Genomic DNA, 21135 nt, shown 5'->3' with positions numbered 1-21135 from the left:
TTACCCAAGGAAGGATATACTGGCCATAGAGGGAGGGCAACGAAGGTTCACCAGACTAATCCTGGGGATGGCCGGATTGTCCAATGAGGAAAGATTGAGGAGACTGGGCCTGTATTCTCTAGAATTTAGAAGAATGAAGGGTGATCTCGTTGAAGTGTACAAAATCCTTACAAGACTCGACAGGGTAGATACAGGAAGGATGTTTCCCCTGGTCGGGGGGGGTGGGGTGTAGAACCAGGGGACCCAGTCTCAGAATAAGAGGCAAGAGGTCTGAGATGTGGCTGAATTTCTTCAGTCAGAGGTGATGAATGTTTGGAATTCATTACCCCAGAGGGCTGCGGAGGCTCAGTCATTGAGTATGTTCAAAGCAGAGGTGGATAGATGGCTAGGTACCAATGACATTAAGGGATACGGGGATAGTGCAGGAAGATGGCGTTGAGTTAAAAGATCAGCCACGCTCTGGTTAAGTGGTGGAGCAGGCTCGAGGGGCTGAATGGCCTACTCCTCCTATTCCCTCACTGAGCCATGCTAACACTGGAGGCTGAGTTTTCTATCTTTTCTTTTTCATTCTTCCCCGCCCGCCTCCCTGTTCCTCTTGCTCCTGTGCCCCTTGTTAATGCACATTAACCATTGTTCCATCTGACAGTATCTGTACTGTGGACATTTTCTGTAGCATCCATACTCTGTACATTTTATTCTGATAAACATCAAGATTTTTTTTAAACAATGGGATTAAAAGAAGGGCCAGAAATAGAGGACATCTGAACAAAAATAGAAAGATCTGGAAATGCACAGCTGACCTGGCACACCTAAAAGAGAGAAGTGGGTTTAGAGTTTGGGTGAAATGAAATGCTCAGTTTCAGTGATGTTAGTGAACTGTCCAGTTTCTCCAATGCCTGCATGTTAAAATAAGCCTTTTTATAGACTGACAATGAAATCCTTACAACTGCTTGTCATGAAATGTGTTTGAGAGCGAGGGCCATGAATTATTTATCACGGCTCCCATTTGGGCCCAGCTGCTGATATTGCTGACTGCCACTGGTCATGAAATTTCTGCTGTTTACAGGGAATCGGTGCTGAACTGTCCAGAATTTCCCTCAATCCAGGAGCAGTATTCCCTTCAGGACGTTAATCTCTCTGACACCGCCCCCCAGAGTTCCAGCTGTTCGGGAAGAGCTGGAGGTGAAGAATGTTTTTTGTGTGGAATATTGTTTTTGTGTGTCTGTGTGTGTGTGAGTTAACGGACTGATGGATCTCATAGTTGGCAGGTATTGTGCTTCGATTGCCCTTCCACACTGAACAGCACTGGTCCCAGTCACAGGAGAACAGTGAGGGACTCTTAGAGACCACAATTAAGCTGCAGTCGAGAGCTTCGTGCGTCCATTGTCCCAACAATTGCAGCCATTAGACAGGCTAAAAATGGAGGCACTGTGAGCCTCAGTGAGGAGTTTCACTACACGCCTTGGCTCTGGACTGTACAACAGACGGAACAATGCCACATTCCTGTTTCCATAGTGACCAGCTGGGTTGAAGATTCATTATTTCAGGCAGTGAGGATTGTACAGAATCAGCACCCTTAGCCCTTGCCAGAGAACAGTGCTGCATCAACTGTCACCCTTAATCCATTCTGAGACAAAATCCAAGCCAAACACTCAGTGCAGAACTGAGAGAACACTGCACTGTCGGAGGGTCAGGACTGAGGGAGTGCTGCACTGTCGGAGGGTCAGGACTGAGGGAGTGCTGCACTGTCGGAGGATCAGGACTGAGGGAGTGCTGCACTGTCGGAGGGTCAGGACTGAGGGAGTGCTGCACTGTCGGAGGGTCAGGACTGAGGGAGTGCTGCACTGTCAGAGGGTCAGGACTGAGGGAGTGCTGCACTGTCAGAGGGTCAGGACTGAGTGAGTGCTGCATTGTTGGAGGGTCAGGACTGAGGGAGCGCTGCATTGTTGGAGGGTCAGGACTGAGGGAGTGCTGCATTGTTGGAGGGTCAGGACTGAGGGAGTGCTGCACTGTCGGAGGGTCAGGACTGGGGGAGTGCTGCATTGTCGGAGGGTCAGGACTGAGGGAGTGCTGCACTGTCGGAGGGTCAGGACTGGGGGAGTGCTGCACTGTCGGAGGGTCAGTACTGAGGGAGTGCTGCACTGTCGGAGGGTCAGTACTGAGGGAGTGCTGCACTGTCGGAGGGTCAGTACTGAGGGAGTGCTGCACTGTCGGGGCGTCAGTACTGAGGGAGTGCTGCACTGTCGGAGGGTCAGGACTGAGGGAGTGCTGCACTGTCGAAGGGTCAATACCAAAGGAATACAGCACTGTCAGAGGAGCAATAATGAGGGAGTTCTGAGCTGTGGGAGGGGCAGTACAGAGGGAATACTGCACTGTCAGAGTATCAGTTCTGAGAGAGTGCAGTACACAGAGAGAGCTCTACTGAGAGAGCGTTGCATCGTTGGAGGGGCAATACTGAGGAAGCGCAGCACTGCCAGAGGATCAGTACTGAGGGAGTGCTGCACTGTCAGAGGATCAGTACCAAAGGAGTGCTGCACTGTCAAAGGGTCATTACTGAGGGAGTGCTGCACAGTACCAGGGGTTGTACTGAAGGAGCACTGCAGTGTCAGAGGGTCAGTACTGAGGGAGCGCTGCTCAATCGGAGGGGCAGTACTGACAGAGCGCTGCTCTGTTGAAGGATCAGTTCTAATGAAGTGCTGCACTGTCAGAGGGTCAGAACTGAGGAAGCACTGCACCATTGGAATGTTGGTATTGAAGGAGCACTGCACTGTCAAAAGTCCGTTACTGAGGGAGTGTGGAACTGTTGGAGAGGCAGTACTGAGGGAATACAGCACCGTCAGAGCAGCAGTACTGAGGGAGTTCTGAGCTGTGGGAGGGGCAGTACGGAGGGAGCGCTGCATTGTCGGAGGGGCAGTACTGAGGGAATGCAGTACAGAGGGAGCTCTGTGCTGTGGCAGAGTCAGTACTGAGGGAGCATGGCACTGTTGGAGGGTCAGCATTGAGGGACTGCTGCACTGTCAGAGGGTCAGTCCTGAGGGACTGCTGCACTGTCGGAGTGTCAGTCCTGAGGGAGCGCTGCACTGTTGAAGGGTCAGTTCTAAGGGAGTGCTGCACCATTGGAGGGTCAGCACTGAGGGTGCGTTGCACTGTTGGAGGATCGGTACTGAGGGAGCGCTACATTGACGGAGGATCAGCATTGAGGGAGTGCTGCGCTGTCAAAGGGTCAGTTCTGAGGGAGCGCTGCACGATTGATGGGTCAGTACTGAGGGGGATACATACATACAACACATACCCTTGTGCAAAACAGGGGAGGGAGGAAAGTTACTGGGTGGAGCTGTCCCAATCTGGAGGGTGGCGTGGGACAAGGCTGAGCTGGGTGGCAGCGCAGTGCTGGAACTCTAGACAGTGGAAAGTATTTGACAGTAGCTTTGGACAGTTTTAGACTGGGCTCTGGACCACAGAGAGTGATGGACACTTGTACACATAAATAGAAAATGGGCAGAATAAGGCCTATTAGGGGCAAGAAGGATGATATATGCTGTGGCACAGGGCAGTATTGAGTGTTTACCAAGGAAGAGGATTCTGTAAAATATCATTAGAAGCAGAGATGGTAAAAGTGGTGGATGGAGTGAAAATTAATATGCACAATGAACTGGACATGCTGGCTATGCTTAGGATGGGTAAGTCACCCGGTCTAGAAAGTTAGCATCCTAGATTGCTAAAGGATGTGGGGGTGGTGATAGCAGAAGGGCTTGCCATAATCTTCCAATCTTCCCGAGATGTTGGGGAGGTGCCCAAAGATTGGAAAATGGTAAAGGTGATACCCTTGTTCAAGAAAGGGTTTAAGAACATTTCTAGTAACTACAGGCCAGTCATGAGAAAGGTTTTAGAGACAAAAATCAGGGAAACTTAATTAATTGGTACTAGGAGAGGTTTGAGTTAATTAAGGAGAGCCAGCACAGATTTGTAAAAGGCAGATCATGTTTGACTCATCAAATGGAATGTTTTGATAAAGGCTAGAGAAGGTGGTCGAAGGGAATGTGATGGATGTTGGCTGTATGGATTTAATGAAAATGTTGATAACGTAGCACATGAAAGGCTGGTTAACAAAATTGAATCTCGTAGAATAGGAGGGTCAGTGTCAGTATGGATAAAATAAATTGGCTTAAGGACAGAAAACAGTAAGTCTGGATAAATGTTTTTTAGACTAAGGGATGGTACAAAATGGTGTTTCCCTTGGGTTAGTGGTGGGATCACTGGTCTTTTTGACATATATATTGGAGATATATATATATATATTGGACAGATAATAACGACTTGAATATTGGAAAAGAGTAAAATTTCCAGATTCTACTAAACTTGGACGTGTGGCAAACAGTGAGGATGAGAAGGGGAGGCAGTGATCTAGTGGTATTGTCACTGGACTAGTATTCCAGAGACCCATGGTAGTGCTCTGGGGACCTGGGTTCGAATCCCCCCATGGTAGATGGAGAAATTGGAATTCATTTGAGTTAAAAGTCTGATAATCACCATGAAACTATTGCCAATTGTCGTAAAAGCCCACCTGGTTCACTAATGTCTGGCCTACATGTGACTCTAAACCAACAGCAATGTGGTTGACTCTTAAATGTCCTCTGAACAAGGACAATTAGGGATGGTCAATAAAGGCTGGTCCAGCCAGTGACACCCACATGAACGAATAAAAAAAATCAACTGCAACAGGTTATAGATAGCCAAGCAGAATGGGTAGTCAAGTGGCAGATGGAATATAATACATCGAAGTGTAACATAGAAGCTCACATCCCATGAAAGAAGATTTTTAGAAAAAGGGTACTAGGTAATTGTCTGAGTAACAGACTGGGTGATCTGAACTGCAAATGTAAGGCTCCAGCTGCTAACAAAACAAACGCAGCCCACCCTCAAACCCAGTGATAGAGCTCACATCGAAAAGAATACATTCAACAGCAGCTAAAAGAAGTGGTTTAACAAAAAAGCAGGACTTGAGTTGGAGATTGGACAGTTAAAGGATCAAATAAATTCTCTCTGGTTATACCAGCATCTGTTTTGTAACCGAGAGACCGAGGTTAAGAAACTGATCTGACCCAGAATCCCAGGGCAAACCTGAGTGAGTCAGTATGTGTGGAACTATACCCCAGTGAGAGTCAGTGTGTGTGGGACCAGTACCCCAATGAGAATCAGTGTGTGTGGAACTATACCCCAGTGAGAGTCAGTGTGTGTGGAACCAGTACCCCAATGAGAATCAGTGTGTGTGGAACTATACCCCAGTGAGAGTCAGTGTGTGTGGAACTATACCCCAGTGAGAGTCAGTGTGTGTGGAACGATACCCCAGTGAGAGTCAGTGTGTGTGGGACCCATAGCCCAGTGAGAGTCAGTGTGTGTGAGACCTGTACCCCAGTTAGAGTCAGTGTGTGTGGGACCCGTACACCAGTGAGAGTCAGTGTGTGTGGAACCCATACCACAGTGAGAGTCAGTGTGTGGGGAACCCGTACCCCAGTGAGAGTCAGTGTGTGCGGGGAACTGTACCCCAGTGAGAGTCAGTGTGTGTGGAACTATATCCCAGTGAGCGTCAGTGTGTGGGGAACTGTACTCTAGTGAGTGTCAGTGTGTATGAAACCCGTACCCCAGTGAGTGTCAGTGTGTGGGGAACTGTACTCCAGTGAGTGTCAGTGTGTGTGAAACCCGTACCCCAGTGAGTGTCAGTGTGTGTGGAACTATACCCTCATGAGAGTCAGTGTGTGTGGAACCTGTACCCCAGTGAGAGTCAGTGTGTGGGGAACCTGTACCCCAGTGAGAGTCAGTGTGTGTGGAACCCAAACCCCAGTGAGAGTGAGTGTGTGTGGAAGTATACCCCAATGAGAGTTGGAGTGTGTATAACTATACCCCAGTGAGAGTCAGTGTGTTGGGAACTGTACCCCAGTGAGTGTCAACGTGTGTGGGACCCGTACCCCAGTGAGAGTCAGTGTGTGTGGGACCCGTACCCCAGTGAGAGTCAGTGTGTGTGGGACCCGTACCCCAGTGAGAGTCAGTGTGTGTGGGACCCGTACCCCAGTAAGAGTCAGTGTGTGTGGGACCCGTACCCCAGTGAGAGTCAGTGTGTGTGGGACCCGTACCCCAGTGAGAGTCAGTGTGTGTGAGACCCGTACCCCAGTGAGAGTCAGTGTGTGGGGAACCCGTACCCCAGTGAGTGTCAGTGTGTGTGGGACCCCTATCCCATTGTGAGTCACTGTGTGGGGAACACGTACCCCAGTGAGTTTCAGTGTGTGTGGGACCCGTACACCAGTAACAGACAGTGTGTGTGACCCATACCCCAGTGAGAGTCAGTGTGTGTGGGACCCGTACCCCAGTGAGAGTCAGTGTGTGTGGAGCCCGTACTCCAATGAGAGTCAGTGTGCGTGGGACATGTACCCGAGTGGGAGTCAGTGTGTGTGGAACTATACCCCAGTGAGAGTCAGTGTGTGTGGGACCCGCACCCCAGTGAGAGTCAGTGTGTGTGGAACTATACCCCAGTGAGAGTCAGTGTGTGTGGTATCCGTACGCCAGTGAGAGTCAGTGTGTGTGGAAGTATACCCCAATGAGAGTCGGAGTGTGTGGAAATATAGCCCAATGAGAGTCAGTGTGTGTATAACTATACCCCAGTGAGTGTCAGTGTCTGTGGAACCCGTACGCCAATTAGAGTCAGTGTGTGTGGGACCCGTACCTCAGTGAGAGTCAGTATGTGTGGGACCCGTACCCCAGTGAGAGTCAGTGTGTGTGGGACCCGTCCCTCAATGAGTGTCAGTGTGTGTGGGACCCGTACCCCAGTGAGAGTCAGTGTGTGTGACCCATACCCCAGTGAGAGTCAGTGTGTGTGGGACCCGTACTCCAGTGAGAGTCAGTGTGTGTGGGACCTGTCCCTCAATGAGTGTCAGTGTGTGTGGGACCCGTCCCTCAATGAGTGTCAGTGTGTGTGGGACCCGTACCCCAGTGAGAGTCAGAGTGTGTGGGACCCGTACCCCAGTGAGAGTCAGTGTGTGTGGGACCCGTCCCTCAATGAGTGTCAGTGTGTGTGGGACCCGTACCCCAGTGAGAGTCAGTGTGTGTGGGACCCGTCCCTCAATGAGTGTCAGTGTGTGTGGGACCCGTCCCTCAATGAGTGTCAGTGTGTGTGGGACCCGTACCCCAGTGAGAGTCAGTATGTGTGGGACCCGTACCCCAATGAGAGTCAGTGTGTGTGGGACCCGTACCCCAGTGAGAGTCAGTGTGTGTGGAACACGTACCCCAGTGAGAGTCAGTGTGTGTGGAACACGTACCCCAGTGAGAGTCAGTGCATGTGGGACCCGTACCCCAGTGAGAGTCAGTGTGTGTTGGGAACTGTACCCCAGTGAGTGACAATGTGTGTGAGATCCGTACCCCAGTGAGAGTCAGAGTATGTGGGGAACCCATACCCCAGTGAGAGTCAGTATGTGTGGGACCCGTACCCCAATGAGAGTCAGTGTGTGTGGGACCCGTACCCCAGTGAGAGTCAGTGTGTGTGGAACACGTACCCCAGTGAGAGTCAGTGTGTGTGGGACCCGTACCCCAGTGAGAGTCAGTGTGTGTGGAACTATACCCCAATGAGGGTCAGTGTGTGTGGAACCCGTACCCCAATGAGAGTCAGTGTGTGTGGGACCGGTACCCCAGTGAGAGTCAGTGTGTGTAAAGCAAAACCAAGTGCGAGTCAGTGTGTGGGACCCGTATCCCAGTGAGTGTCAGTGTGTGTGGGACCCGTACCCCAGTCAGTGTCAGTGTGTGTGGAACCCGTACCCCAGTGAGAGTCAGTGTGTGTGGAACCCGTACCCCAGTGAGTGTCAGTGTGTGTGGGGAACCCTCACCAAAGTGAGAGTCAATGTATGTGGGACCTGTACCCCAGTGGGTGTCAGTGCATGTGGGATCCGTATCCCAGTGAGAGTCAGTGTGTGTGGGACACGTGCCCCAGTGAGAGTCAGTGTGTGGGGAACCCATACCCCAGTGAGAGACAGTGTGTGTGGGACCTGTACCCCAGTGAGAGACAGTGTGTGTGGGTCCCATACCCCAGTGAGAGTCAGTGTGTGTGGAATAGGACCCGTACCCCAATGAATGTCAGTGTGTGCGGGGAACTGTACCCCAGTGAGTGTCAGTGTGTGTGGAACCCGTACCCCAGTGAGAGTAAGTGCGTGTGGAACCCGTACCCCAGTGAGAGTCAGTGTGTGGGGAATTGTACTCCAGTGAGTGTCACTGTGTGTGAAACCCATACGCCAATGAGAGTCAGTGTGTGTAGGACCTGTACCCCAGTGAATGTCAGTGTGTGCGGGGAACTGTACCCTAGTGAGTGTCAGTGTGTGTGGAACTATATCCCAGTGAGCGTCAGTGTGTGTGGAACTATACCCCAGTGAGAGTCAGTGTGTGGGGAACTGTACTCCAGTGAGTGTCACTGTGTGTGAAACCCATACCCCAATGAGTGTCAGTTTGTGTGGAATTATATCCCCGTGAGTGTCAGTGTGTTTGGGACCCGTACCCGAGTGAGAGTCAGTGTGTGTGGAACCTATAGCCCAGTGAGAGTCAGTGTGTGTAAAGCAAAACCCAGTGCGAGTCAGTGTGTGGGACCCGTATCCCAGTGAGTGTCAGTGTGTGTGGGGAACCCTTACCCCAGTGATAGTCAGTGTGTGGGGAACCCATACCCCAGTGAGAGTCAGTGTGTGAGGAACTATACCCCAGTGAGTGTCAGTGTATGTGGGACCCGTACCCCAGTGAGAGTCAGTGTGTGTGGAACCCGTACCCCAGTGAGTGTCAGTGTGTGGGGAACCCATACCCCAGTGAGAGTCAGTGTGTGAGGAACTATACCCCAGTGAGAGTCAGTATGTGTGGGACCCGTACCCCAGTGAGAGTCAGTGTGTGTGGAACCCGTACCCCAGTGAGTGTCAGTGTGTGGGGAACCCGTACCCCAGTGAGAGTCAGTGTGTGTGGGACCTGTACGCAAGTGAGAGTCAGTGTGTGTGGGACCCGTATCCCAGTGAGAGTCAGTGTGTGTTGGGAACTGTACCCAGTGAGTGACAATGTGTGTGAGATCCGTACCCCAGTGAGAGTCAGTGTGTGTGGGACCCATACCCCAGTGAGAGTCAGTGTGTGTGGGACCCGTCCCTCAATGAGTGTCAGTGTATGTGGGACCTGTACCCCAGTGAGAGTCAGTATGTGTGGGACCCGTACCCCAATGAGAGTCAGTGTGTGTGGGACCCGTACCCCAGTGAGAGTCAGTGTGCGTGGGACCCATACCCCAGTGAGAGTCAGTGTGTGTGGGACCCATACCCTAGTGTGAGTCAGTGTGTGTGGAAGTATACCCCAGTGAGTGTCAGTGTATGTGGGACCCGTACCCCAGTGAGAGTCAGTGTGTGTGGAACCCGTACCCCAGTGAGTGTCAGTGTGTGGGGAACCCCTACCCCAGTGAGAGTCAGTGTGTGTGGAACTATATCCCAGTGAAAGTCAGTGTGTGTGGGACCCATACCCCAGTTAGTGTCAGTGTGTGTGGGACCCGTACTAGAGTGAGAGTCAGTGTGTGTGGAACCCAAACCCCAGTGAGAGTCAGTGTGTGTGGAAGTATACCCCAGTGCGAGTCAGTGTGTGGGGAACTGTACCCCAGTAAGTGTCAATGTGTGTAAACCCGTACGCCAATTAGAGTCAGTGTGTGTGGGACCCGTATCCCAGTGAGTGTCAGTGTGTGTTGGGAACTGTACCCCAGTGAGTGTCAGTGTGTGTGGGACCCATACCCGAGTGAGTGTCAGTGTGTGTGGGACCCGTCCCTCAATGAGAGTCAGTGTGTGTGGGACCCGTCCCTCAATGAGAGTCAGTGTGTGTGGAACCCGTACCCCAGTGAGAGTCAGTGTGTGTGGTACCCGTACCCCAGTGAGTGTCAGTGTGTGTGGAACCCGTACCCCAGTGAGAGTCAGTGTGTGTAAAGCAAAACCCAGTGCGAGTCAGTGTGTGGGACCCGTATCCCAGTGAGTGTCAGTGTGTGTGGGGAACCCTTACCCCAGTGAGAGTCAATGTATGTGGGATCTGTACCCCAGTGAGTGTCAGTGCCTGTGGAACCCGTACCCCAGTGATAGTCAGTGTGTGTGGAATCTGTACCCCAGTGAGAGTCAGTGTGTGTGGAACCCGTCCCCCAGTGAGAGTCAGTGTGTGTGGAATCTGTACCCCAGTGAGAGTCAGTATGTGTGGGACCTGTACCCCAGTGAGAGTCAGTGTGCGTGGGACCCATATCTCAGTGAGAGTCAGTGTGTGGGGAACCCGTATCACAGTGAGAGTCAGTGTGTGGGGAACTCGTATCACAGTGAGAGTCAGTGTGTGTGGGGAACTATACCCCAATGAGAGTCAGTGTTTGTGGGACTCGTACCCCAGTGTGAGTCAGTGTGTGTGGTACCCGTACCCCAGTGTGAGTCAGTGTGTGTGGAAGTATACCCCAGTGAGAGTCAGTGTGTGATGAATTGTACTCCAGTGAGTGTCACTGTGTATGAAACCCGTACCCCAGTGAGAGTCAGTGTGTGTAGGACCCGTACCCCAGTGAATGTCAGTGTGTGCGGGGAACTGTACCCCAGTGAGTGTCAGTGTGTGTGTAACCCGTACCCCAGTGAGAGTAAGTGCGTGTGGAACCCGTACCCCAGTCAGAGTCAGTGTGTGGGGAATTGTACTCCAGTGAGTGTCACTGTGTGTGAAACCCATACGCCAATGAGAGTCAGTGTGTGTAGGACCTGTACCCCAGTGAATGTCAGTGTGTGCGGGGAACTGTACCCTAGTGAGTGTCAGTGTGTGTGGAACTATATCCCAGTGAGCGTCAGTGTGTGTGGAACTATACCCCAGTGAGAGTCAGTGTGTGGGGAACTGTACTCCAGTGAGTGTCACTGTGTGTGAAACCCATACCCCAATGAGTGTCAGTTTGTGTGGAATTATATCCCCGTGAGTGTCAGTGTGTTTGGGACCCGTACCCGAGTGAGAGTCAGTGTGTGTGGGACCCATACCCCAATGAGTGTCAGTTTGTGTGGAATTATATCCCCGTGAGTGTCAGTGTGTTTGGGACCCGTACCCGAGAGAGAGTCAGTGTGTGTGGAACCTGTACCCCAGTGAGAGTCAGTGTGTGTAAAGCAAAACCCAGTGCGAGTCAGTGTGTGGGACCCGTATCCCAGTGAGTGTCAGTGTGTGTGGGGAACCCTTACCCCAGTGATAGTCAGTGTGTGGGGAACCCATACCCCAGTGAGAGTCAGTGTGTGAGGAACTATACCCCAGTGAGTGTCAGTGTATGTGGGACCCGTACCCCAGTGAGAGTCAGTGTGTGTGGAACCCGTACCCCAGTGAGTGTCAGTGTGTGGGGAACCCGTACCCCAGTGAGAGTCAGTGTGTGAGGAACTATACCCCAGTGAGAGTCAGTATGTGTGGGACCCATACCCCAGTGAGAGTCAGTGTGTGTGGGACCCGTCCCTCAATGAGTGTCAGTGTATGTGGGACCTGTACCCCAGTGAGAGTCAGTATGTGTGGGACCCGTACCCCAATGAGAGTCAGTGTGTGTGGGACCCGTACCCCAGTGAGAGTCAGTGTGCGTGGGACCCGTACCCCAGTGAGAGTCAGTGTGTGTGGGACCCATACCCTAGTGTGAGTCAGTGTGTGTGGAAGTATACCCCAGTGAGTGTCAGTGTATGTGGGACCCGTACCCCAGTGAGAGTCAGTGTGTGTGGAACCCGTACCCCAGTGAGTGTCAGTGTGTGGGGAACCCCTACCCCAGTGAGAGTCAGTGTGTGTGGAACTATATCCCAGTGAAAGTCAGTGTGTGTGGGACCCATACCCCAGTTAGTGTCAGTGTGTGTGGGACCCGTACTAGAGTGAGAGTCAGTGTGTGTGGAACCCAAACCCCAGTGAGAGTCAGTGTGTGTGGAAGTATACCCCAGTGCGAGTCATTGTGTGGGGAACTGTACCCCAGTAAGTGTCAATGTGTGTAAACCCGTACGCCAATTAGAGTCAGTGTGTGTGGGACCCGTATCCCAGTGAGTGTCAGTGTGTGTTGGGAACTGTACCCCAGTGAGTGTCAGTGTGTGTGGGACCCATACCCGAGTGAGTGTCAGTGTGTGTGGGACCCGTCCCTCAATGAGAGTCAGTGTGTGTGGGACCCATCCCTCAATGAGAGTCAGTGTGTGTGGAACCCGTACCTCAGTGAGAGTCAGTGTGTGTGGGACCCGTACCCCAGTGAGTGTCATTGTGTGTGGAACCCGTACCCCAGTGAGAGTCAGTGTGTGTAAAGCAAAACCCAGTGCGAGTCAGTGTGTGGGATCCGTATCCCAGTGAGTGTCAGTGTGTGTGGGGAACCCTTACCCCAGTGAGAGTCAATGTATGTGGGACCTGTACCCCAGTGAGTGTCAGTGCCTGTGGAACCCGTACCCCAGTGATAGTCAGTGTGTGTGGAATCTGTACCCCAGTGAGAGTCAGTGTGTGTGGAACCCGTCCCCCAGTGAGAGTCAGTGTGTGTGGAATCTGTACCCCAGTGAGAGTCAGTATGTGTGGGACCTGTACCCCAGTGAGAGTCAGTGTGCGTGGGACCCATATCTCAGTGAGAGTCAGTGTGTGGGGCACCCGTATCACAGTGAGAGTCAGTGTGTGGGGAACTCGTATCACAGTGAGAGTCAGTGTGTGTGGGGAACTATACCCCAATGAGAGTCAGTGTTTGTGGGACTCGTACCCCAGTGAGAGTCAGTGTGTGTGGTACCCGTACCCCAGTGTGAGTCAGTGTGTGTGGAAGTATACCCCAGTGAGAGTCAGTGTGTGTGGAAGTATACCCCAGTGAGAGTCAGTGTGTGATGAATTGTACTCCAGTGAGTGTCACTGTGTATGAAACCCGTACCCCAGTGAGAGTCAGTGTGTGTAGGACCCGTACCCCAGTGAATGTCAGTGTGTGCGGGGAACTGTACCCCAGTGAGTGTCAGTGTGTGTGGAAGTATACCCCAGTGAGAGTCAGTGTGTGGGGAACTGTACTCCAGTTACTGTCACTGTGTGTGAAACCCGTACCCCAATGAGTGTCAGTGTGTGTGTGCAACTATATCCCCGTGAATGTCAGTGTGTATGGGACCCGTACCCGAGTGAGAGTCAGTGTGTGTGCGACCCGTACCCCAGTGAGAGTCAGTGTGTGTGTGGAAACCGTATGCCAGTGAGAGTCAATGTGTGTGGAACCCGTACCCCAGTGAGAGTCAGTGTGTGTGGGACCCGTACCCCAGTGAGAGTCAGTGTGTGTGGGACCCATACCCCAGTGAGAGTCAGTGTGTGTGGGACCCGTATCCCAGTGAGAGTCAGTGTGTGTGGGACCCGTACCCCAGTGAGAGTCAGTGTGTGTGGGACCCGTACCCCATTGAGAGTAAGTGTGTGTGGAACTATAGCCCAATGAGAGTCAGTGTGTGTATAACTATACCCCAGTGCGAGTCAGTGTGTGGGGAACTGTACCCCAGTAAGTGTCAATGTGTGTAAAACCGTACGCCAATTAGAGTCAGTGTGTGTGGGACCCGTATCCCAGTGAGTGTCAGTGTGTGTTGGGAACTCTACCCCAGTGAGTGTAAGTGTGTGTGCGACCCGTACCCCAGTGAGAGTCAGTGTGTGTGGGACCCGTACACCAGTAACAGACAGTGTGTGTGACCCATACCCCAGTGAGAGTCAGTGTGTGTGGGACCCGTACCCAAGTGAGAGTCAATGTGTGTGGGACCCATACCCTAGTGTGAATCAGTGTGTGTGGAACTATACCCCAGTGAGTGTCAGTGCATGTGGGACCCGTACCCCAGTGAGAGTCAGTGTGTGTGGAACCCGTACCCCAGTGAGTGTCAGTGTGTGGGGAACCCGTACCCCAGTGAGAGTCAGTGTGTGTGGGACCTGTACGCAAGTGAGAGTCAGTGTGTGTGGGACCCGTATCCCAGTGAGAGTCAGTGTGTGTTGGGAACTGTACCCCAGTGAGTGACAATGTGTGTGAGATCCGTACCCCAGTGAGAGTCAGTGTGTGTGGGACCCATACCCCAGTGAGAGTCAGTGTGTGTGGGACCCGTCCCTCAATGAGTGTCAGTGTATGTGGGACTCGTACCCCAGTGAGAGTCAGTGTGTGTGGTACCCGTACCCCAGTGTGAGTCAGTGTGTGTGGAAGTATACCCCAGTGAGAGTCAGTGTGTGATGAATTGTACTCCAGTGAGTGTCACTGTGTGTGAAACCCGTACCCCAGTGAGAGTCAGTGTGTGTAGGACCCGTACCCCAGTGAATGTCAGTGTGTGCGGGGAACTGTACCCCAGTGAGTGTCAGTGTGTGTGGAACTATACCCCAGTGAGAGTCAGTGTGTGGGGAACTGTACTCCAGTTACTGTCACTGTGTGTGAAACCCGTACCCCAATGAGTGTCAGTGTGTGTGGAACTATATCCCCGTGAGTGTCAGTGTGTATGGGACCCGTACCCGAGTGAGAGTCAGTGTGTGTGCGACCCGTACCCCAGTGAGAGTCAGTGTGTGTGGGACCCGTACCCCATTGAGAGTCAGTGTGTGTGGAAGTATACCCCAATGAGAGTCGGAGTGTGTGGAACTATAGCCCAATGAGAGTCAGTGTGTGTATAACTATACCCCAGTGCGAGTCAGTGTGTGGGGAACTGTACCGCAGTAAGTGTCAATGTGTGTGAAACCGTACGCCAATTAGAGTCAGTGTGTGTGGGACCCGTATCCCAGTGAGTGTCAGTGTGTGTTGGGAACTCTACCCCAGTGAGTGTAAGTGTGTGTGCGACCCGTACCCCAGTGAGAGTCAGTGTGTGTGGGACCCGTACACCAGTAACAGACAGTGTGTGTGACCCATACCCCAGTGAGAGTCAGTGTGTGTGGAACCCGTACCCCAGTGAGTGTCAGTGTGTGGGGAACCCGGTACCCCAGTGAGAGTCAGTGTGTGTGGGACCTGTACGCAAGTGAGAGTCAGTGTGTGTGGGACCCGTATCCCAGTGAGAGTCAGTGTGTGTTGGGAACTGTACCCCAGTGAGTGACAATGTGTGTGAGATCCGTACCCCAGTGAGAGTCAGTGTGTGTGGGACCCATACCCCAGTGAGAGTCAGTGTGTGTGGGACCCGTCCCTCAATGAGTGTCAGTGTATGTGGGACCCGTACCCCAGTGAGAGTCAGTATGTGTGGGACCCGTACCCCAATGAGAGTCAGTGTGTGTGGGACCCGTACCCCAGTGAGAGTCAGTGTGCGTGGGACCCGTACCCCAGTGAGAGTCAGTGTGTGTGGGCCCCATACCCTAGTGTGAGTCAGTGTGTGTGGAAGTATACCCCAGTGAGTGTCAGTGTATGTGGGACCCGTACCCCAGTGAGAGTCAGTGTGTGTGGAACCCGTACCCCAGTGAGTGTCAGTGTGTGGGGAACCCGTACCCCAGTGAGATTCAGTGTGTGTGGAACTATATCCCAGTGAAAGTCAGTGTGTGTGGAACCCAAACCCCAGTGAGAGTCAGTGTGTGTGGAAGTATACCCCAGTGCGAGTCAGTGTGTGGGGAACTGTACCCCAGTAAGTGTCAATGTGTGTAAACCCGTACGCCAATTAGAGTCAGTGTGTGTGGGACCCGTATCCCAGTGAGTGTCAGTGTGTGTTGGGAACTGTACCCCAGTGAGTGTCAGTGTGTGTGGGACCCATACCCGAGTGAGTGTCAGTGTGTGTGGGACCCGTCCCTCAATGAGAGTCAGTGTGTGTGGAACCCGTACCCCAGTGAGAGTCAGTGTGTGTGGGACCCATACCCCAGTGAGTGTCAGTGTGTGTGGGACCCGTACCGCAGTGAGAGTCAGTGTGTGTGGGACCCGTACCGCAGTGAGAGTCAGTGTGTGTGGGACCCGTACCCCAGTGATAGTCAGTGTGTGTGGGACCCATACCCCAGTGAGAGTCAGTGTGTGTGGGACCCGTACCCCAGTGAGAGTCAGTGTGTGCGGCACGTACACCAGTGAGAGTCAGTGTGTGTGGGACCCGAACCCCAGTGAGAGACGGTATGTGTGGGACCCATACCCCAGTGAGTGTCACTGTGTGTGAAACCTGTACACTAATGAGAGTCAGTGTGTGTAGGACCCGTGCCCCAGTGAGTGTCAGTGTGTGTGAAACCCGTACACTAATGAGAGTCAGTGTGTGTAGGACCCGTACCCCAGTGAATGTCAGTGTGTGCGGGGAACTGTACCCCAGTGAGTGACAGTGTGTGTGGAACTATATCCCAGTGAGCATCAGTGTGTGTGGAACTATACCCCAGTGAGAGTCAGTGTGTGTGAGACCCACACCCCAGTGTCAGTCAGTGTGGGTGGAATCTGTACCCCAGTGTGAGTCAGTGTGGGTGGAATCTGTACCCCAGTGAGAGATAGTGTGTGTGGGACCCGTACCCCAGTGAGAGTCAGTGTGTGTGGAACCCGTACCCCAGTGAGAGTCAATGTGTGTGGGGGACCCATACCCCAGTGAGAGTCAGTGTGTGTGGGACCCGTACCCCAGTGAGAGTCAGTGTGTGTGGGACCTATGCCCCAGTGAGAGTCAGTGTGTGTGGAGCCCAAACCCCAGTGAGAGTGAGTGTGTGGGGAACTATACCCCAGTGAGTGTCAGTGTGTGTGGGACCCACACCCAAGTGAGTGTCAGTGTGTGTGGGACCCATACACCAGTAACAGACAGTGTGTGTGGGACCCGTATCCCAGTGAGAGTCAGTGTGTGTGGAACCCGTACCCCAATGAGTGTCAGTGTGTGTGGAACCCGAACCCCATTGAGAGTCAGTGTGTGTGGAACCCGAACCCCATTGAGAGTCAGTGTGTGTGGAACCTGTACCCCAGTGAGAGTCAGTTTGTGTGTGGAACCTGTACCCCAGTGAGAGTCAGTTTGTGTGTGGAACCTGTACCCCAGTGAGAGTCATTGTGTGTGGAACCCGTACCCCAGTGAGAGTCAGTGTGTGTGGGACCCGTACCCCAGTGAGAGTCAGTGTGTGTGGGACCTATACCCCAGTGAGAGTCAGTGTGTGGGGAACCGTACCCCAGTGAGAGTCAGTGTGTGTGGGACCCGTACCCCAGTGAGAGTCAGTGTGTGTGGGACCTATGCCCCAGTGAGAGTCAGTGTGTGGGGAACCCGTACCCCAGTGAGAGTCAGTGTGTGGGGAACCCGTACCCCAGTGAGTGTCAGTGTGTGGGGAACCCGTACCCCAATGAGAGTCAGTGTGTGTGGGGAACCCTTACCCCAGTGAGAGTCAGTGTGTGTGGGACCTATACCACATTCAGAGTCAGTTTGTGGCGAACTGTACCCCAGTGAGAGTCAGTGTGTGTGGGACCCATACCCCAGTGAGAGTCGGTGTCTGTGGTACCCGTACCCCAGTGAGAGTCAGTGTGTGTGGAACCCGTACTCCAATGAGAGTCAGTGTGCGTGGGACCCGTACTAGAGTGAGAGTCAGTGTGTGTGGAGCCCAAACCCCAGTGAGAGTCAGTGTGTGGGGAACCCGTACCCCAGTGAGAGTCAGTGTGTGGGGAACTATACCCCAGTGAGTGTCAGTGTGTGTGGGACCCACACCCAAGTGAGTGTCAGTGTGTGTGGGACCCATACACCAGTAACAGACAGTGTGTGTGACCCATACCCCAGTGAGAGTCAGTGTGTGTGGGACCCTTCCCTCAATGAGTGTCGGTGTGTGTGGGACCCGTACCCCAGTGAGAGTCAGTGTGTGTGGAACCCGTACTCCAATGAGAGTCAGTATGCGTGAGACATGTACCCGAGTGAGAGTCAGTGTGTGTGGGACCCGTACTAGAGTGAGAGTCAGTGTGTGTGGAGCCCAAACCCCAGTGAGAGTGAGTGTGTGTGGAACCCAAACCCCAGTGAGCGTGAGTGTGTAGGGAACCTGTACCCCAGTGAGAGTCAGTGTGTGGGGAACAATACCCCAGTGAGAGTCAGTGTGTGTGGTAGCCGTACCCCAGTGAGAGTCAGTGTGTGTGGAAGTATACCCCAATGAGAGTCGGAGTGTGTGGAACTATAGCCCAATGAGAGTCAGTGTGTGTATAACTATACCCCAGTGCGAGTCAGTGTGTGGGGAACTGTACCCCAGTGAGTGTCAATGTGTGTAAAACCGTACGCCAATTAGAGTCAGTGTGTGTGGGACCCGTATCCCAGTGAGTGTCAGTGTGTGTTGGGAACTGTACCCCAGTGAGTGTAAGTGTGTGTGCGACCCGTACACCAGTAACAGACCGTGTGTGTGACCCATACCCCAGTGAGAGTCAGTGTGTGTGGGACCCGTCCCTCAATGATTGTCAGAGTGTGTGGGACCCGTACCCAAGTGAGAGTCAGTGTGTGTGGGACCCGTCCCTCAGTGATTGTCAGAGTGTGTGGGACCCGTACCCCAGTGAGAGTCAGTGTGCGTGGGACCCGTACCCCAGTGAGAGTCAGTGTATGTGGGACCCGTCCCTCAATGATTGTCAGAGTGTGTGGGACCCGTACCCAAGTGAGAGTCAGTGTGTGTGGAACCCGTACCCCAGTGAGAGTCAGTGTGTGTGGATCCCGTACCCCAATGAGTGTCAGCGTGTGTGGAACTATACCCCAGTGAGAGTCAGTGTGTGTGGAACCCGAACCCCATTGAGAGTCAGTGTGTGTGGAACCCGAACCCCATTGAGAGTCAGTTTGTGTGTGGAACCTGTACCCCAGTGAGAGTCATTGTGTGTGGAACCCGTACCCCAGTGAGAGTCAGTGTGTGTGGGACCTATACCCCAGTGAGAGTCAGTGTGTGGGGAACTGTACCCTCATGAGAGTCAGTGTGTGTATAACTATACCCCAGTGCGAGTCAGTGTGTGGCGAACTGTACCCCGGTAAGTGTCAATGTGTGTAAAACCGTACGCCAATTAGAGTCAGTGTGTGTGGGACCCGTATCCCAGTGAGTGTCAGTGTGTGTTGGGAACTGTACCCCAGTGAGCGTAAGTGTGTGTGCGACCCGTACACCAGTAACAGACAGTGTGTGTGACCCATACCCCAGTGAGAGTCAGTGTGTGGGGAACCCGTACCCCAGTGAGTGTCAGTGTGTGGGGAACCCGTACCCCAATGAGAGTCAGTGTGTGTGGGGAACCCTTACCCCAGTGAGAGTTAGTGTGTGTGGGACCTATACCACATTCAGAGTCAGTTTGTGGCGAACTGTACCCCAGTGAGAGTCAGTGTGTGTGGGACCCATACCCCAGTGAGAGTCGGTGTCTGTGGTACCCGTACCCCAGTGAGAGTCAGTGTGTGTGGAACCCGTACTCCAATGAGAGTCAGTGTGCGTGGGACATGTACCCGAGTGAGAGTCAGTGTGTGTGGAACTATACCCCAGTGAGAGTCAGTGTGTGTGGGACCCGTACTAGAGTGAGAGTCAGTGTGTGTGGAGCCCAAACCCCAGTGAGAGTCAGTGTGTGGGGAACCCGTACCCCAGTGAGAGTCAGTGTGTGGGGAACTATACCCCAGTGAGTGTCAGTGTGTGTGGGACCCACACCCAAGTGAGTGTCAGTGTGTGTGGGACCCATACACCAGTAACAGACAGTGTGTGTGACCCATACCCCAGTGAGAGTCAGTGTGTGTGGGACCCTTCCCTCAATGAGTGTCGGTGTGTGTGGGACCCGTACCCCAGTGAGAGTCAGTGTGTGTGTAACCCATACCCCAGTGAGAGTCAGTATGTGTGGAACCCGTACCCCAGTGAGAGTCAGTGTGTGTGGATCCCGTACCCCAGTGAGTGTCAGTGTGTGTGGAACCCGAACCCCATTGAGAGTCAGTGTGTGTGGAACCTGTACCCCAGTGAGAGTCAGTTTGTTTGTGGAACCTGTACCCCAGTGAGAGTCATTGTGTGTGGAACCCGTACCCCAGTGAGAGTCATTGTGTGTGGAACCCGTACCCCAGTCAGAGTCAGTGTGTGGCGAACTGTATCCCAGTGAGATTCGGTGTCTGTGGTACCCGTACCCCAGTGAGAGTCAGTGTGCGTGAGACATGTATCCGAGTGAGAGTCAGTGTGTGTGGAACTATACCCCAGTGAGAGTCAGTGTGTGTGGGACCCGTACTAGAGTGAGAGTCAGTGTGTGTGGAACCCAAACCCCAGTGAGAGTGAGTGTGTGGGGAACCCGTACCCCAGAGAGAGTCAGTGGGTGTGGGACCCGTCCCTCAATGAGTGTCAGTGTGTGTGGGACCCGTACCCCAGTGAGAGTCAGTGTCTGTGGTACCCGTACTCCAATGAGAGTCAGTATGCGTGAGACATGTACCCGAGTGAGAGTCAGTGTGTGGGGAACAATACCCCAGTGAGAGTCAGTGTGTGTGGAACTATACCCCAATGAGAGTTGGAGTGTGTTGAACTATTCCCCAATGAGAGTCACTGTGTGTGGAACTATACCACAGTGCGAGTCAGTGTGTGGGGAACTGTACCCAGTAAGTGTCAATGTGTGTAAAACCGTACACCAATTAGAGTCAGTGTGTGTGGGACCTGTATCCCCGTGAGTGTCAGTGTGTGTTGGCAACTGTACCCCAGTGAGTGTCAGTGTGTGTGCGACCCGTACCCCAGTGAGAGTCAGTGTGTGTGGTAGCCGTACCCCAGTGAGAGTCAGTGTGTGTGGGACCCGTACCCCAATGAGAGGCTGTGTGTGTGGAACCCTGTACCCCAGCGGGAGACAGTGTGTGTGGGACCCATACCCCAATGAGAGTCGGAGTGTGTTGAACTATACCCCAATGAGAGTCAGTGTGTGTGGAACTATACCCCAGTGCGAGTCAGTGTGTGTGGGACCTGTATCCTAGTGAGGGTCAATGTGTGGGGTACTGTACCCCAGTGAGTGTCAGTGTTTGTGGGACCTGTACCCCAGTGAGAGTCAGTGTGTGTGAGACCCGTCCCTCAATGAGTGTCAGTGTTTGTGGAACCCATACCCCAGTGAGTCAGTTTGTGTGGAACCCGTATCCCAGTGAGAGTCAGTGTGTGTGGGACCCGTACCCCAGTGAGAGTCAATGTGTGTGGGACCCGTACCCCAGTGAGAATCAGTGTGTGTGGCAACTGTACCCCAGTGAGAGTCAGTGTGTGCGGCACGTACACCAGTGAGAGTCAGTGTGTGTGGGACCCATACCCCAGTGAGTGTCACTGTGTGTGAAACCTGTA

At 53.1% G+C, this 21135-nt stretch overlaps 1 protein-coding gene across 5 annotated transcripts in view; it reads left to right on the top strand.

Moving 5' to 3' along the window:
• The window catches only part of apba2b (amyloid beta (A4) precursor protein-binding, family A, member 2b), a 302071-nt gene that overhangs the window by 99393 nt on the left and 181543 nt on the right, over positions 1–21135 (top strand). For 4 of the 5 annotated variants that reach the window (XM_041178426.1, XM_041178425.1, XM_041178421.1 and 1 more), the window contains exon 2: positions 1067–1182. The exons of the other annotated variant lie outside the window; for it this stretch is intronic. The gene's annotated coding sequence lies outside the window, so the exon portion shown is untranslated. The remainder of the gene's footprint in view (positions 1–1066; positions 1183–21135) is intronic. 5 annotated transcript variants of the gene reach the window in all.

The sequence above is a fragment of the Carcharodon carcharias genome, chromosome 32 (genome assembly GCF_017639515.1).
Source record: "Carcharodon carcharias isolate sCarCar2 chromosome 32, sCarCar2.pri, whole genome shotgun sequence".
NCBI lineage: Eukaryota > Metazoa > Chordata > Chondrichthyes > Lamniformes > Lamnidae > Carcharodon > Carcharodon carcharias.
This window is presented reverse-complemented; position numbering and strand designations above follow the sequence as displayed.